Genomic DNA, 16992 nt, shown 5'->3' with positions numbered 1-16992 from the left:
CCTTCCGTCCTGCCCTCGGGCCAGTCCTGGTCACTGACAAGCAAACACTGCTCTAGGAATGGTGTGTGCTAGGCTGCTCACCTCTGGTCTGCATCAGATTTATGAATGGGTCGCGAACTAAGAAAAGTCGATTTAATTAAACAGCTTCAATGCTCCAGAGGCTTGGCTGTTGCTGTTGCTCTTGTCATCTCATTGGCTCACTTATGAATGACTTCCCGTGATGAAGTTTTAATGAAAATTTTATCAATGAAGGAACCGAAGCTCGCAGAAGTGAAATGACATTTTCTGGAGCCTGTAGACAGAGATTGGAACCTGGGTTTTTATGAAGCCATGGCTGCTGGGAGCTAATCTATGCCACCCCCAAATTAAGAGAGAAAGAATCTGAGTTAGCGCCTGCAGTGGTGGCGCATGCCTTTAATCCAAGTACTAGGGAGGCAGAGGCAGGCAGATATCTGCAAGTTCGAGGCCAGCCTGGTCTACAGAGTGAGTAACAGAACAGCCAAGGCTACACATAGAAATCCTGGGCATTCAGAGAGAGAGAGAGAGAGAGAGAGAGAGAGAGGGGGGGGGGAGGGACAGAGAAGCTGAGTTAATCATCTAAGATGTGGCTGAGGCAAACTTAAGTAACAACACCAAGGGCATGCTCCTGAGATTGGAAGAGAAGGAATATGAGGCTTAAAAGAAGATTTGTACCAACCCAGCATTCCTGAGGCCGTGGGTCTGAGTTTGACCCCATCACTCCCTCTGCTCCACCACCCTCACACGTGCCAAAGCAAAAAGAACAGAGCCGCACACAAAGCAGAGGGAGCCATAGGACTCACCAAGCTGGAGACAGTGCTGTTCCTCAAGGAAGGGCTACAAGCTCGGAGAACCAAAGTTGCCTCCTGTACTTACCTGGTGGCAGCTCTCTACTAAGGAAACAAACTGGCCCGGATTCACCAGAACACCATATACCACTGTAGAAAAGGGCACAGTCCAAACGACAACCAAACGGGGCCCCAACTCTGACAGTGGACTCCAGAAAGCGATTTGGCATTATGTCAGCACACGATCAAAGCTTCTGCTTTCAATGTTAGGAAATTTCGCGTCACAGCATTTACTATTTTCCACACAGCTGCCAGGGCCGTTTGCATCCATTTAGTATGTGGCCTAGGGTCAGGCATTGGCGGGCAGAGGCCTTTACAGCGTATTGAGTGTGTGAGTTCAAATCCTGCTTCCAATATCTGATGGGGTACCTTTAGGAAATCCTTTCACTCGGGGACACCAACCTCCCTATGTCTCAGGTTGGCTAGACTGACCATGACTTCTGGTTTGCCTCTGCCAGGGTTTGAAGGGGCTCTCAGAATCCAATGCTATGCAGTCCAGGGAGGTAAGCCCTATAAGAAAGTGATTTGTGATTAAGGACATTAAGATGGAAGTAGCTTTTATTGCCATGGAAAAGGAGCTGGCCTCCCTCTCTCTCCCTCCTACTTTTTCTTAAAGCCTTTCCACGTTCTGCCAAAAGGGGTGATGTAGCCCTAGGATTGTCAGTAGGGCCGCCCCCCCAGTCTTGAACTGTTCAGCCTTCAGAACAATGAGAGCTGAATTTCTCTTCTTCCCCAACTACCCAGCTGTTCTGTAAAGGCTGCACAGAATGGGGAAGGCTGCCCCAGAAGTGCCTTTTGCACAGGAGTCTCAGTGCTGAGACCCACGACAACCCAATTAGACAGGCAGGGCGAAGCATAGTCGCCCAACAAAGGAAGCTACTGCAGACACAGCACCAGAAGAGTGAACTCAGCCTGTTAGCTCCCGAACCTGATCCTAACGTCACTGCATTTGGTGCCTGGTGCATTCGACCTATGGGACGTGAATTTGAATTCAGGTTGTCAGGCTCTTATAGAGAGTTCTTGCCCACTGAGCCACCTCATTGTCTCTGATATTCATGGATTTTTTGAAGACTCAAGATGTTTGGGTCTAGACTGATTTATAGACTTTATATAACCTCTATTAAAATCTCAGACATTTTTGTGAAAAGTGAAAAAAAAATCACTCTAAAATCATACGGTATTTCAAGGCACACTGTGAAGCCAATAAAATCTTGAAAAGAAAGACAAATTTGGTAGCCCTAGTCCTTCTGATTCCAAATTTATTGCAAAACTATAGTAATACAAACAGTATTGTGCTGGCAAAAAATATACAAATGTCTAAATGAGGACTGCCTGGGAATTAGCACTCACAAATGTGTCAAATGGTGTTTGACCAGTGTCAAATGATGGAGCCATTTAACATGGGCAGAAAGGTCTTCCAACAAATGTCACTGAGAAAACAAATATGAAAGAATGAGGTAGGACCTTTACCTTACATTGTATGTCCCCCCCCAAAAAAAAAGCTGAAATGAGGTAGGACCTTTACCTTACACTGTATGTCCCCCCCCAAAAAAAGCTGAAATGAGGTAGGACCTTTACCTTACACTGTATGTCCCCCCCCAAAAAAAGCTGAAATGAGGTAGGACCTTTACCTTACACTGTATGTCCCCCCCCAAAAAAAGCTGAAAGTAAAACTAAAACATAAATATAAGAGCTAAAACTAACACAGAGGGAAAACTCCTTGACGTGGAATTGGCAGTGATTTATTGGGTACGTCACCAAAAGTACAGTAAAAATAGATCATTGAAATGAATGGATAAGGTTAGAGCTAAATTTTAAACTTCCATTTAAGGATGCAGACCACACGGTGAAAAAGAAAGCTGCCGGGCGGCAGAAATGTTTGCAAGTTGTAAACACAACAAGAGAAGGACATCCAGAGCACAAAGAACTTCTGCAGTTCAGGAATGTGGAAGCCTGGTCAGCAAATGGAAAGGGGCTTGGACCCAAAGAAAATGCAGACACGGCCGGCAGGTTCATAAAGGTTGCTCACTATCATGAAGCATCAGAGAAATGCAAATCAAAGCCACGATGAAACACAACCTGCTCAGGTTTCATTTCTGCTGCTGCAATAAACTGCCCGGACAAGACGCAAATCAGGAGACCAAGGGTTGACTTTAGCTTACAAGTCTAGATTATAGACCACCGTTAGAGGGGACTGCAGAACCAGAGCTGAGGGCTGTTGACTGCGTGACACCCACAGTCAAGAGCAGAGAGAAATGAATGCCTGCCTGCCTGCCCACCTGCTTGTCTGCCTGTTTGCTTGCTTGTGCTCAAATCGATTTCTCTAGCCTTATACAATTCAGGATGCCCGATGGAACGGTGCCACCCACAGTGGGCTGGATCTTCCCACATCAATTAAGTAAGACACCTCCTCCAAGGTTTGTTCACAGTCGGACTCCAATTTGACTGTCCCTCATTGAGACTTTTTCACAGGTCATCCAGGGTCATGTCAATTTGCAATTAAAGCTAAGCATCACACTACCTTGTAACCATAGGATGGCTGTTACACACACACACACACACACACACACACACACACACAGCAAATTCCTCTGGAAAGGCACAGTGGGATGGGACTATAGGCTGTAGACTAAAGGAAATAACAATTAATTGCAACCCATGATCTGACTTTGAACTTTGAACCCAAGACTTCGTGAATGCACTCTATCAACTAAATGACATCCCGGCCCCTGATTTGACCTTATTCCAGTATGGGATGGTTGGGGCGGTTGGTGAAAATCCTAGGTCGTCTGAGTTGGACGGCAGGGGCATCGCAATGCCAGCTTCTTGATTTATCAGGTGGCTGTGTGGTGTTGCTGCTTGAGAACCTGTGCACTGGTGCGCTCAGGGCTCGGTGGAGCATCATGTTGACTCCATTTAGCAAAGGACGGAAACAATGAGGAGAAAACACAGCACGCATATGAAAACACCACAGTGGAGCCCATTGATTTTATATGCTGGTCTGAAAGCTTCATTAAAAAAATGAAATAAAATATTCAGAAAAACAATGGCAATAGGCATATGTATTCAAAAGAGAAGACATTTTGGAGACAAGACTCAGAGCATATGCTGTTCTTGCAGAGTACCCCACCTGGTTCACAGCACGCACATCTGATGGTTCACAATCACCTGCAAGTCCAGCTCTAGGGGATCTAACTCCCTTTCTGGCTTCCAGAGGCACTGCACTGATGCGCACATCCCATCTCCCATACATAATTAGAAGTAACAAAAATAAATATTAAATAGATAGAAAATGTGTTAAAATGTTAGCATTTAGAATATCTGGCTTAAGGACATATGATAGCTGTATCTATCACTCATGCAGCTTTTCTGTGCAGCTATTCACATTATTTCAAGCTTTTATATGTGTGTTCACCTGTGTGTGAGAATGTGTGTGTATGTATTTGAATGTGTATGAACATGTGTGTGTGTGTGTGTGTGTGTGTGTGTGTGTAAGACAAGGTCTATCTGCATAGTCCTGACAATTCTCTGTTATAGACATGAATTTGCAGTCCAAGTAGCAGGTAACAGATAAGGACAGACATAAAGATAAACATATTATCTGTCACTGAACCTAAAAATGGAAGGGTTGAAATCAATATGTATATATATATATATATATATATATATATACATATACACACATATGTTGTTTACTTAGATTTCCAGAATGAAATCAGCTTTTCTTCAAATAACCACATGGGGTTTATAAAGAATTAATGCATAAGCATTCTTGGACATCATCTCCTTTTCTAAGGTTAGCAAGTTGGCCATTGAGCTTGGGTTCCTTCTCTGGACCACAGCCCGGAACTAATCCTGAGAGTCATAGCAGATCAACCCATGTTTCACAACACCAGCCTTTCCAGATTCAGAAAATTAAGGATACAGAAAACCTGTCAACAGGAGCCTGCTGTTGACAAGACCTGGGGAAGCTACAGACCCCAAGGTGCTAAAGTGGAGGAGGGGCACTGTGTACCCAACATTCTTCAGCTCCCCCAAGGCCACTAAAAGCCTGTTTCTGGTCAAGCCACAAGGCCTGAGTCTCTCCTATATATGGAACTTGAAGTCAAAGATGGCTTTAGGGGTATGAGTGCAGGTGGACCTACTTTGGGGTATGGGAGTGGTTGGACCTACCTTGAGGTGTGGGAAGGGTAGACCTACCTTGAGGTGTGGGAAGGGTGGACCTACCTTGGGAACATCTTAGGAAAATCCATAAACAAGTAAGGCCCAACTCTCATCTCTGAGTGTGTAGCACACACCTACAATCCAGGCCCTGGAGAGTCAGAGGCAGGAGGATCACTGTCTTGGCCCTGGGCTCCATGGTGACAGCCTGCTTCTGTCTTCTGTCCACGCTGGGCTGAGAGCTACAGGTGGCCACTGCCAGCTGCACTGCCCAGCACGTGGCTGTACGCACCGTTCGGGTTGGATGCCCTTGTGTAATTATATCACATAAACAATTCTTAAAAATAGATTAGAAACTGTAAGTACGGTCTCACTGATTCTTTGGGGAAATTGACACAGGGCTAATGAACTCAACTGTCTGCATCCTGTAAGCAGTCCTAAGTCGGGTTAGGAAAACCGTTCAACGTCAAGCGTATTTTTATTAGAGAAAACCATTATGGGCCTTCTCCTCACAGACTTGAAAACTGTCAGATACTTTCGTCTGTGGTCAAACCTTTTCATGTCTCTTTAAAGCAACAATGCAATGAACCGTAAAACCAGTCGGTTGGTGGAAGACATCTTTTTTAGGTGGGCAGCATGAAAAGATGGACCCTTAAGTATTAATGAGAAGAACCCAGGGATCACAGCAAGTGGAGGAGGAAAGGGATTGCCTAGCTCTCAAGATGGGACCAAAGGAAAGGGATCTGTTACTGCTGCTGTTATCATTTTGTTTGCCTTAATTTGAACTCAGCTCCTCCTTTCCTGTTTTGCAGGGAGAAAGCAAAAACCATCTCTCCCTGTCTCTCACAAGCATCCCCCACCTCTCGGTTTTCCCTGAAACACAGGTGGTTCTCAAGTCCCACGTTGGATGATGGGGAGGTGGAGGACTCTCCCACACACTACATGCTATGTTCACTGTCACCCTCTTCCACCCTTCCTACTACCCTGGAATACTTCCTGAGAGAGGGTTCTCCACTTGCTCCCAACATCGTCCTTTCCCTGCAATGGCGCTGCTGTTCCCAGCTCTGTCTGCTCACTCTGCCCTCTTCCGAGCCCCCCCCCCCCCGCGCAGGGCCAGGCTTCAGCTCTCCTGGGCCCCTTCTCCTGCGCAGTACCCATTTCCAGCAGTGCATCATCTGACATCTGACTTGCTGACATCTTGCTGGACCTTCTTTGTCAAGGATGTTCTTCCTGGGTCCCACATCCTTCTCCTGGCCTTCCTTCACTCTTCAGCTCTACCTTCCTGCTTGCTCTGCCCCCACCCATCTCATAAACTTCTTTTCCTTTATACCCATGCCCCCGTGTTCAACTGTTCCTTAGGGTTCCAGATTTGAATTCTTTGTGTGCTTTCTTTACTGTTGTGTGTATGTGTGGGGTGTCTATGTGTGAGTTCACACATGCCTTAGTGTGTGGAGGTCAGGGGACAGCTGTCAGGAGTCAGGTCTCTCCTACTGTGTTAAGGCTGCTTCTGCCAGGCTAGTTGGTTCTGGAACTTCTCCCTGAGCCATCGCCCTGACTCACCCATCTCATTTCAGGAGCGCTGGGATTACAGATGTGCGCCACCACATCTGCCCCTGTTAAAATGTGGGTTCTCTGGATCGAGTCCGCATTATTGGGCTTGCATAGCAATTGCTTTTACACACTGAGTCAACTTACCAGCCACTTTTGATCCTTGTCCTTCCGCCTCTACTCTCGGATTAATTGCCTTTACCCTCCTCCTACATCCTGACTGAGAGTCTTCAGGTTGACCTAGACTAGAAGACTCCTAACCTCTGTCCTCCTGTTTTTCCTTCCTCGCTTTCACCTTCCATATGCAAGTGGCCTTTAAACCATAACCCTCTCCCATCCACCTGCCCTGGTCCTTGCCCTGCACCACTTTGGTTGAGGCTCTGTGGTCCCAGCTCTCATCTCAAGCTTCTTCCCATTATGAACACCTCCTTGGGAAAACATAAGAATTTTCACACTACAGCTAAAGGTGAGTCTTCCAGCAGCTGGTCCATGTCTACCTTTCCAGCCCTGTATTCTAATGTGGATGTTACTTCTAACCATCTCCACTCAGTACTTCAAATTCTAGTGATGACTTTGGCAAATGCTTCTCGTCTTTTAAAACCCAGCTCTGTTATCACCACCCCCAACAAAGTTGCCAAAGCAAGTCCAGATGCCCCTTCTCCTATGTAGCCTGATGTGCTGCTCATCTCTCTACCTTCTACCTGCTTCGTGAAACACATACGGTTCAAAGACAGAAGAGGCTACCAGCCAAAATCTTGCAATAACTGGCGATCAAAATTGTGTCGGATCCTAACGACATCAGAAACCACCGTGCTTTCTGATTTGGAGTGCACACATTATTGTTCACAATGCAGGAGAAATGGACCAGTGAGAAATCAGTCTCCTAGGCAGCAACATGTCCATAAAGACCCTGCCAACGCTCTCCAAGCCCAGAAATCCGGCAGCATCTCTTGGTGCCACTTTCCTCTTTCCCTCCACTCTGACAGCCGACCTTCCTCCACTGCCTGCTGACAAAGCCCACATCATAGCCTCTGTGGGAATGGATCCACCCAGACAAGGGCTCACCAGACTCTTCAGAACACAGTCAAGGTTTCTTCCTAGCCAATTCACTGCATTCTCACTTTGCCGGGGATGCACTATCCTTATATTTATGCCAGGTCTACTCCAGTTTAAGAGTTTTCGCCCCAGACGTTATCCCTTTTGTCTTGATAGCCACGGTTTTCCCCTGTGAGGGTTTACTGACCTACAGTAAGTTCTGATTTCCCCAGTAGCTGTCCCCCAAGTTCCCCTATCATCTTTCATGACAAAGCTCAACTTAAAGTGTTTTACCCTTCCACCAAGCCAGGCTTTATCACCTGCCCTGCTGTCAGAGATGCCAAGGGCTCCACATCACAGATCCCTACACCCCATCAGTAGCATTGGCCCAGCTGATCAAGCCCTGCTCTTCAAACTTTGCTCTTTCACTTGGCTCCCAGCATACTGTGCTCCTTTGTCACGGCTGCTCCTTGGTTTCACTGGCCGGGTCTTCCTTATTGTCTTTACCTTCCCAACCTCTGACCTCTAAATGTTGGATTACTCCAGATCCTAATCCACAAGTCTCCCCCACCCCACTCCAGGACCACTCTCCAAAATTTTAATGTCTGTATCTTATTATAGCTCAACTTTTTCACTTAGCTAGCTGGGAGATGCCCCAAACCGACTGCTTGGGTTTCCCTCCTATACCCACTCCTTCTGTAGTCTTACTGCACTAAATAGAATCTCCACTGACTGAGCCACTCAGTCCCAACCCGGAATTTCCTGAATTCTTTTTCTTCACATTCTACAATGGGATCATCAGTAAATCCTGCCCGATTCCTTTGTAAACATGTCTGGATCCCAACTGCGACCTCCTCCGTCCATCCCAATGCCTCCTACCTGCTCTTTCTGCTTCCGTTCCTGTCTTCCCTCTGCCAAGCAAACAGAGTGACTCTTTGGATCTGAGGCCAGGTTCACAGAAGCTCTTGCATCTTTCCATTTGCTCCAGTATGTCAGGACCCATGCTCTGTCCTCGCCAGGAGGCTGGGCAGGAACGTCCCCAAAGAATGTCTGCTCCAGAGAGAATGAGATCAGAAAGTAAGAGACCAAAGGCTGGTCAGAGCTCTGAGACTTTGCCTCCTGTGAAAGCCTGCTGATCCCCCCCCCCCCCCCCCGCACCACCACCACCACTATCGTGCCTGCTACTCTCCATTCCGTTCTCAGGCCTTGGGGCTTCTTGGATGTTTTATTCCAAGGAAGAGTGCTAAGTTTACCTCACCCAAAGATCTTTGTGTCACTCAAGACAAGTTGTAGGGACCATCCTCTTGTTGCATCAACATCTCAGCTTGAAAGTTCCTTCATTTAGGAGACTTATTTGACCCAGTCGTCTAACATAAGGGTAGCATCAACCCCATCACTCCTGGGTTTGCTTAACCCCCCGCCACTGTAACACACAGCCTGACTGCACAGAAGGAGTTCGGTTCACCCCCAGATACTATAACACACAACCTGACTCACAGTGTGGAGTCCAGTTCACCCCAGATACTGTAACACACAGCCTGACTCACAGTGTGGAGTCCAGTTCACCCCAGATATTGTAACACACAGCCTGACTTCACAGATAGAATTCAGTTCACCCCCAGATACTGTAACACATAGCCTGACTTCACAGATAGAATTCAGTTCACCCCAGACACTGTAATACACAACCTGACTCACAGATGGAGTTCAGTTCACCCCCAAGACACTGTAACACACAACCTGACTCACAGTGTGGAGTCCAGTTTACCCCCAGATACTGTAACACACAGTCTGACTTCACAGATAGAATTCAGTTCACCCCAGACACTGTAACACACAACCTGACTCACAGTGTGGAGTCCAGTTCACCCCAGATACTGTAACACACAGCCTGACTTCACAGATAGAATTCAGTTCACCCCAGACACTGTAACACACAACCTGACTCACAGATGGAGTTCAGTTCACCCCCAAGACACTGTAACACACAACCTAACTCACAGCGTGGAGTTCAGCTCACCCCAGACACTGTAACACACAACCTAACTCACAGCAGGAGTTGGGTTCTGTCTTTCTCTGTCCCCATTGCATTAGGAGCTTGGTTCCACGTAACAGGTGTTTCGACAACTGCTGTACCGACCACGTTCTCACCTCCTCAAATGCCACCATCCCCCCTGTGTCACCCCTGCATTGCTGTGGTTAGGTTGCACAGTTTAGACACATTTCCTAACAACTGGTTTTGAGGGATAATTTTGAGGAGCTGGTCTCAGTGGGAACCCCTCCTCAGCAGAGCTCCCTTAGGTAACTTGGCTCCTCCTAGATTTAGAGTTGATGCTCTTGCCCTGAGCCCCCACTTGTTTCTGTGATGACATTGCCCTGCTGTGTCTCATTCAAGGTACCACATTTAAAGTTCCGCCTCCTATTTTCCTTTAAGGAAAACCACTACATTGTCTCCATATCATCAAGCCCTACCCTACATAGCGCCTTTCTTCCTTCAGGCCTTTACTTGGTGCATATCTTACTTTTTCCTTCTTAACCCTTAGAAAAACCACTCTTAGAAAAAAGTTCATTTTCAGGGTCAAACACACAGGTAATTGTGGAGGGGGGGGGCGAGAATCGCTGATCTAAAACGCTTGAATGTTCCAGGCATGGGAAATAAATTGACCTCTCCTCAGGTTACTGGCAGGAATACACAGGGAGAAAATCTTACATCTGTTTCCCATTGTACATGCCCAAAGGGCACACCCCAGAGATTGGTCCACAAGCAGGATGAAGGTGCTGAGGCTGCCCACAGCCTGACCTCTGTGGCAGTCCTGGGGAAAGTCTATCCAGGACTTGACTTACCGTTACTATTTCATACCTATTTCGGAGTATGGCTTCTGGAGTTTGATTCAAAGAACTTCCTTCTAACTACTGAAAATAAAAATAGAACAACTAACTCCCTATGAGTCTTCTTCAAGCTCCCCAAACACAAAGATTGTGTCTTCTTCACAGACATAGGAGAAAATATTTTGGAATTGGATAGAACCTTGAAGACATGACACCCTCTGCAAATGACTTACCTACAAAACCTCTTGCCATTTAAAATTTCCATTTGCTCTTTTTAGGTGCGTAAACTAAAGTAAAGCATGTATCAGCCATTGTTGTAACTCTCTAAATCTAGAAAAGTTGGCAACAGTAACCCCCCTGCTCAACTTCCTTACACTGATGTCTCAGGGACACTACACAGCCTAGCAGACAGGGCAGGCTCAGTAAGAAATGCCTTGAACATTCCCCTTGGAAAGGTTCTACAGCCTGGCTCATGTAAGGAAACATTTATTGATGCTATTAAAATGCACAAAGCTTTTAACCAATACATGTTTGGAAGAATGAAGATCAGCAGCAGAAACACTCAGGGCTGTGAGACACCACGCCAGGCTCCAGGCCAGGATCAGAGAGGGTTCGGTCCTTTCCAGCAGGTTGGGCAGGAACTTTCCCATGCAGTGTTTTTTTCAAGAGGACAAGATGAGAAACCAGGAAACCAAAGGCACCGTCTGAAAGCCAGGTTACCAGGAACTGTAGAGTCGGGGTTCTCATGAGAGGGGGGCTGCAGTTAGAAAAACAGCTCGGCACCACCCTCCTGCATGGGGCCCTTGCGTATTGACACACACACACATCCCCAATGGAGTCTTTCAAAAACTGAGCCCTCAAGTGAGACCGGCGGGCCGGAGAGACACTTTGGATGATATCACAAGACTCCCAGAGCGAAGCTTCCTGGCTTCCTCAGCATATGCCAGTGCCCATTTCACAGGGCGGATTTATGATCCTTCTCTCAGCAGAGCCAGCCGAAGTTTTATAATCTTCATTAAAAACCAGCACCACGTGTAATAATACGAAACACTGCCTTACACAAGGGGGCAAGTTATGGGTGCTTAGGGAAACATGGCAGTTTCCTGGCCTTGGCAAGGGGTAAAGTTGCACTAACACAACCTTATTTTACTGCAAATGTACATACAGCCTGCGTCCTAATTACTGTCTTTAAATTTTCAACCGCCACCAAGTCTTCTGCCATCAAACTTAATGGTCAGCAGCACCCTGACGGCGTTCAGAGGGGCAAGCAAGGGACAGCGGCTGCGACCCAGTGAGAACTAAAGCTAAGGATGAAAAGGGGCTCCTTTAGACTAGTCAACAGACAGTGTGTGGGGGTTAGAGGCCCCCTTAAAGGGGTAGGCCTTTAAAGGACCCTCTTGGGTAGGGAGCCTCTCTGTCAAGGCCCACTTCTCGTAAAAGGGGGCCAGCTCAGCTTTCCAGGGGTCCTTTGCTCGTCTTGTCCTGCTCCATCACGGAAACTGCATAGTCAGCACCCGAACTGTTTCTCCCTTTGATGAAGTGCCCATGGCTCTGGCAACCTTCCCACGTGCCACACTGGCCTTCGTCGCTATCGTGACCCCACTAGCCCCACAACCCCTGATTCTCAAAGCCGGAGCAAGGCTAGGCGGAGCAAGGCAGTCTTCCGGGAGGGAAAGACAGGATTCTGAGGCCCGCGCGGCCAGCACAAAGCCGGGAGACCGGCGTCCGCGGCAGCGACAGGCGCGCCCCCCTCCCCGAGCCGGTCGGCGAAGCGCGCGCCCGCTCGCCCGCCCGGGCCCGAGCCCCGGGAGCGCCATTCGCGGAGCGGCTTACGCCAGTCACCCGGCCTACGGCGCCCCAGCGGCCGGGGAGGTGCGCTGCCCGGCTCCCGTAAAGTTATTGTGAATGGGGAGCGGGTGACGTCAGCGCCGAATGTCAACAATGTAGCGATTGAGAGTGTGGGCGTTCCGGGAGAGCGCGAGCCGCGCAGCGCAGCCAGCAGCCCCGCCGCCGCCTCAGCAGCAGCCCTGCGGCCGCGCACCGGGCTGCGGTCGCCCCCCGCGCCCCGCTTCGCCCGCCGCTCCTCCCTCGCGGCCCGCCCCCCCCGTCGCCCCCGCCGCACGCGTCGCTTCCCTCCCCCTTCCCGGACTCGGGGGGCTGCGAGCGAGCTGCCATGTGATGCGCATCCCCTCCGCCTGCTCTCGGTGACCCCAGGACCGCCCACCACGCCGGCGGCCGGGAGGGGGCTGCGGGCTGGGAAGACGCGGGCAAGACCGGCGCTGGAGGACGAAAGTTCCCGGGAAGGTGAGTGCCCAACGGGCCGCGGGCCACGCGACGCAGCGGGGCAAGTTTGCGCGGGGAGCGGGCTCGCGGGGCAGGGGGTGGCTTGGGGCCGCGGCGAACAGCGAGTCCGGAGGGCGGACGGCCGCTCCCCGCCCACGGCCGCCTTATGGCATTTTCTAGGAACGGGAAGGGGGGTGGGAGCCGAGCGGAGGACGCGGCGGCGGGGCGCGCTCTCCCGCCTGCCTGTTTACGGCGGGCGAGGCGGCATTGTATTTTGCTCGCGTCGCCTGGTGTTTTGGAACAGCAGGGGGAGGAGGAGCCCAGGGTAATAAGTCAGTCGCGGGGCGGGAGGGCGGGTGGGGAGAGGAGCGGAGCCCGAGCCGCAGCAGCTGTCAGACCCACGGCCCTGCCTCCGGCCCCAGCCCGCGCTCTGGCCAGCCCGGGTGGCCGGGTCCTTGCCCACCGCACCCGCGCGCGCGCGGCCCTTCCGCGGAGACCGAGGCTCTGCGGCTCCGCGATCAGCTGTCAGCTCCCGCAGGGTGGCTCGGAGGACCGCGCCGGGCGCTAGAACAAGGCAGCCAGGGGTCCCGGGCGCAGACGTGCCCAGTGGAGCTCATGGCTTCCAAGAGGGACACCTTGCGACCCGCATCTTGCCAAGGTCCAACAACACACACCCACACCTGTATTCCAGTCTCCGACCCCAGGGCTCCACCCAAGAGACCAGTTTAAGGAAGGGACAACTCGGCTGCACCTCCCCAAGCCGCGGCCTTCTCTGAGGGTCTCGCGGTTCGCCCAACCGCTGGGTGTTCGGGAGTCTAGCCACACCGAGAGGGCGGCGGGCGGCGCTCATGGACTACCCCAGGTGCCCGCGCGAGGGGACTCGACGAAGCATCTGGGCGACCTCGAGCTGGGCGAGGATTTGCAGGAACTTAGAGGAAACCCGCAGGGTGGCGTTTGTCTGAAGGGTCTCACACCCCTGGCCCCCGGGGTCATGGGCACATAGAGTCTCTCTCGCCTGCGTTTTCTTGCATACATGAAAGTTTGGCAACTTGGACAAAGTTCTTGTAATGCTATGGTACGGGTGGTTTTGTGTGTGACCCAACAAGGTGTTCCTCGCATTCCGCGGGTCCAGCCACTGCTGTTACAGCCTCCGGGAGCAAGAGGGACTGGGGCATCCCACCTACGAGACTCAGCTGTGACTTGCAGCAGGCTCGTGGGCGGCCAGGCGACGTGTTTCTGGATTTTCACCTTCACTGTCTAGTGTCATAGTCTCTTTGTTAATTTCATCTACTGAGTGTATTTAACTAAAAAGGGTAATTACTTCAGATTAAAAAAAAAAACCCTTCCCTGCTTAGTGGGAACCTTGGCGGAGATGCCTAATGAGATTTTCTTTTTTTTTCATTCTTTTTTTTGTCTTTCTTTTTTTTTTTTTTTGCTTTCATCTGTTTAGAGTAAAATTAGAGATGTTAACTCTGATAACCGTTTCCTCAGATCATTAAAATGTAACACATAGGAAATTGTCGCGCCGGCAAAGCTCTGGCTGACTGGAAAAGCTAAGCTTGAACCGCTGTTTGCCACTCCTCCAGTAGTGATGGCTATTTCCTCCAGGCAGCGGGCCACTTGCTTAAAACGTGAGTGAGTGAGGTCATCTCATCCTGGGCCTCCAGCCGCTTACCAGTGGACTGCCCTTTTCATTCTTGAAGGTAATACATGTAGTGGGGGGAGGGGGAGAGAAAGACAGCTTGTTAGAATGAGCCTTGCTAGTTCACAGTGTTGCAGCCAAAATGGTCCAATGAAAGATCTGTCAGTGTCTCTATTGTGATTCAGTTTTCCAGGCGCTCAGAATCATCACAAAACTTTGAATGGCTTCTGGTGTTCTGGTCTTTAAAATTATTCCCCTCTTTGGCTCTATTTGCCATTTCTGAAACCCCCGAGTCATTTCAAATGAAGGCAGGCAGGCAGGTACCAGAAATGAAATATGCAACCACCAAATGAAGTAGTTTGGTTTATATTTACATGTTGGATTTTAGTAGGCTTTCAGGTTTGCCGTGTGGTAATCTAAACGTTTGAGGAAATTCTTCTGATATCTATCTGTCCATTCTGCAAGTGGGTTGACATTTCAGTTCCTAGAGATGTGTTTTCCTCAGGCATGTGAGTCCCTAAGTCCTAGCTGGATGAAAAGCACCCCTGTGCTTTTATTTTCTATTCCTAGTGCTTTGTATGGCTGCATCTCAGAGTCTGCCATGGAGCGGGAGTGAGGCAGCAAGGGATGGAGGGGATGAAATGTCCCCTAATTTACTCTCAGTGCTACCAGCTCCTGGGAGGATGGCCTGGATTCCCTCTCTATTGAATTATGCCCTTTGACTCAGAATCTCCAGGCAATTCCTTTCCAGTCACTCACCTCTGGCTGCTGTGTGAGGGGCTTAATTATTTGCAAACCGCCTCGAAATCCCAGGATGAAAGGCACCGAATAAAGTGCAAAGTATTGTTATTCAGATATGGAATTTAATGATCCATTACAGTTCATCAGGAAAATGCACTTTGCCGTGATGGGAGGAAATGTTTCCACCTGATAGAGGGTAATAATAAGTGCTTAAAAGTAGGTTCAGATTACAGATGAGACAATTAACTCCAGCCATGTGCTCTTCAATTTTGTTGCAATTCATTTTGTGATCAAAGTGAGTTACAGAGAGCCAGATGGTCAGGTTCATGTTCAAATCTCTCTCAAGCCAGCCCCGCACTTCTGTGCCCACAGTCAGCATAGCCGAAGGGACTTAGTAATTCATTAGTGATTGTGAGCTATTCCTCAGAGCTTGTAATCGAGGCTCTTCTGTGATGCCAGCAGAAGGACCCGAGACAATCAGTTTTGTTGGGAGCTGTTTAGTTTTACTTGGATTAGCTCTTGCTTAGCTCCTCTGGTATGGATCCAGTCTTCACAAGGGGGAAGGAGACCCTGGATCTCTCAAGCCTTGCTATGGAGGTACATTGCTCTGGATTTTAAGCCTCAGGTTTCAGGGGAGTAGTATCTGGTTCGCTTCAGATGCTGGCCCGACTGTTGAATGAATGAGGCAGTGCTTAGGTGAATTAGCACCTTGTAGTTCCTCTGGGAGAGTGTGTGTGTGGGCGGCGGGGGGGGGGGGGGGGGGGGGGGGAGGTGTATAGGAATAGGGTTGGTGAGGGCGGGTCAAGAGCAGGGGCAGCCTCAGAGGCAAGGACCAGTGTCTGCACACTGCTCTACCCCCTTGGGCTCAGAAGGCTCTCAAGCCTGCTTTAACACTATGTCTTATCATCTCAGAATCTTAAGTCATAGACAAAGGGATCTCATTCCGTTTTCCACAGTACCTCATATATACCTCAGACGGTGTATATGGTCCAGGTGAGGAGAGGCCAGAGAGGCGCGCAGGGCAGCCGCATCTTTCTCAGCCCTTGTCTGCTGTTGCCAGGCAGGATGAGTAGAAATGCTGGCTCTGGGCTGCCAGGTCCCTTGCGTCTTCCAGATTGTTATGTGGAATCCTCTATCCTAAAGTGTTGTTGAGGATGTCTTTAAAAACGGGGGCTGGGTCAGAGAGATAGTGCGGTGGATAAAGGCGTTAGGCCGCCAAGTTTGACTAGCCTGAGAACGAGTTTGGAGGAAAGCAATTTCAGAAAGTTGTACTCTGTTCGTGTGTGTGTGTGTGTGTGTGTGTGTGCGTGTGTGTGCGTGTGTGTGTGCGTGTGTGTGTGTAGTAAATAAATAAATAAGGTCATTTTTAAAAGCTCAGACCGTCCTGCGGGTGGCCTATTTTCTACCACCGAGTATACTAAAACATCTTATTAAGACTTTCACATTTAACCAATCCCTAAAGTCTGTCCCGTGGTAGGTAATTTGCTCATGTGTACCAAAAAAGTAGTGATAGAGTGATCAGGAAAACAGAAAGGCTTGAGAAAAATGGAAGTCTAAATCAACTCTGGATCTCATTATGTGATTTGCCACCTTCCTTTTTTAATGGAAAAGTCAATCTGAAATACTGCGTGCACAGTGTTACCCTCCAGGTGGGTAACCCATTGTTTGGGGACTGCTCAGACTCTTCCACTTGTTGATGAGTGTAGCGGAGTGACTCATTTACTGTCCAGAGACTTCCATATACGTTTGGCATTTGAGAACATGATTAAAACACTGGGTTTGATTTATTAATTGTTCATGTCATAGTACTTAGTACTATGTACATAGATAGTACTTAGTACATAGATAGTACTTCTCCTGCTCATGTCTCAGTGACTCCTAGAACAA

The 16992-nt window shown here is 49.2% G+C and overlaps 1 protein-coding gene across 1 annotated transcript in view; it reads left to right on the top strand.

Moving 5' to 3' along the window:
• Window positions 1-12694: 12694 nt before the first annotated feature.
• Window positions 12695-16992, top strand: part of Bach2 (BTB domain and CNC homolog 2) — a 322404-nt gene continuing 318106 nt past the window's right edge. Inside the window, exon 1 of the mRNA XM_041667321.1 lies at window positions 12695-12743. The gene's annotated coding sequence lies outside the window, so the exon portion shown is untranslated. The remainder of the gene's footprint in view (window positions 12744-16992) is intronic.

Source organism: Microtus oregoni, unplaced genomic scaffold (genome assembly GCF_018167655.1).
Source record: "Microtus oregoni isolate MIOR12 unplaced genomic scaffold, Mior012 000017F_ref0000208, whole genome shotgun sequence".
NCBI lineage: Eukaryota > Metazoa > Chordata > Mammalia > Rodentia > Cricetidae > Microtus > Microtus oregoni.
The sequence above is the reverse complement of the archived record's forward strand: the minus strand, read 5'-3'. Positions and strand labels throughout refer to the sequence as shown.